Source organism: Sinocyclocheilus rhinocerous, unplaced genomic scaffold (genome assembly GCF_001515625.1).
Source record: "Sinocyclocheilus rhinocerous isolate Xijiao unplaced genomic scaffold, SAMN03320098_v1.1 scaffold1160, whole genome shotgun sequence".
Taxonomy (NCBI): domain Eukaryota; kingdom Metazoa; phylum Chordata; class Actinopteri; order Cypriniformes; family Cyprinidae; genus Sinocyclocheilus; species Sinocyclocheilus rhinocerous.
The window spans coordinates 931,893-932,956 of NW_015635060.1; the positions used below are offsets into that span (position 1 = coordinate 931,893).

The following is a 1,064-nucleotide window of genomic DNA, read 5'->3' on the forward strand; positions in this document are numbered from 1 at the left end:
AAGGCCCTTAATGGGTTAGCTCCTGCGTACCTAACTAGTCTTCTACCACAATCCATCACGCTCCCTAAGGTCACAAAACTCTGGACTTTTGATTGTAGAAACTTAATTTTCTGTAAAGCTGCTTTGCAATACTTTGTATTGTCAAAAGCACTATACAAATATAAACTTGAATTGAATTTAATTGAATATAATTATGCTAGTATTCTGCTGTGGTATTGAGAATTGTGAAATTTTGCTGGTATGTAAAATGTATAGCTATGTCAAAGCAACCTTATTTACAGAAAATGTATATTTGATACATACTGCTATCTTTAAATTAATCACTCGTATAAAGTTTTGGTCATATGACCCACTCATAATTGTGATTTCAATATTGACCAAAATAATCGTGATTATGATTTTTGCCATAATCGAGCAGCCCTACCCAGCATGTTGGGTCAAACATTTAACCCAACCCAGGGCTCCAGACTCATTCTTCCCACTGGCCGCTCTGGTCGAACAGGTTTTTGCAGTTTTGCAGAAATGTAGCCAAACTCACGTATTTCCAACGAGCCTGGTTGGATAATGCATACAAATAAAAAAACATGAAAAAAGTAAATGCAAAGATATCAATAACAGAAATTGTGAATAGATTCCTGGAGGAATAAAGTATTATGTCGACTACAATGATCATATCACATTCTAAAGTCTGTTGAGCACACCAAGATATCATATATGCACAATCTATGACTGAAGGGAACATATATTATTTAAAGGGGTCATATGATGCGATTTCATTTTTTCCTTTCTCTTTAGAGTGTTACAAAACAACTCAAGTGTAGGGCTGTCACGATAACTACTTTCTGTTGTGCAATATATTGCAACAAAATTAATTGCGATAAATTATATAATTGCCATTTTAAGACCATTTTATACCACTGATTAATGACAGTATGACAATATAGCATAATAATGCAAGTACACTCATGGTAAACTTCATTTTAATGAAAAATAAAAATATATATATATAATCATAATCTATGAAAATAATACTATTATAAACTAGGTTAGGTTATTCTACAAAA

At 32.3% G+C, this 1,064-nt stretch overlaps 1 long non-coding RNA gene across 1 annotated transcript in view; it reads left to right on the top strand.

Moving 5' to 3' along the window:
- The first annotated feature begins 253 nt into the window (after nucleotides 1-253).
- LOC107746575 (uncharacterized) overlaps nucleotides 254-1,064 on the top strand; it is an 8,785-nt gene continuing 7,974 nt past the window's right edge. Inside the window, exon 1 of the long non-coding RNA XR_001640713.1 lies at nucleotides 254-361. This is a non-coding gene — a long non-coding RNA (uncharacterized LOC107746575). The remainder of the gene's footprint in view (nucleotides 362-1,064) is intronic.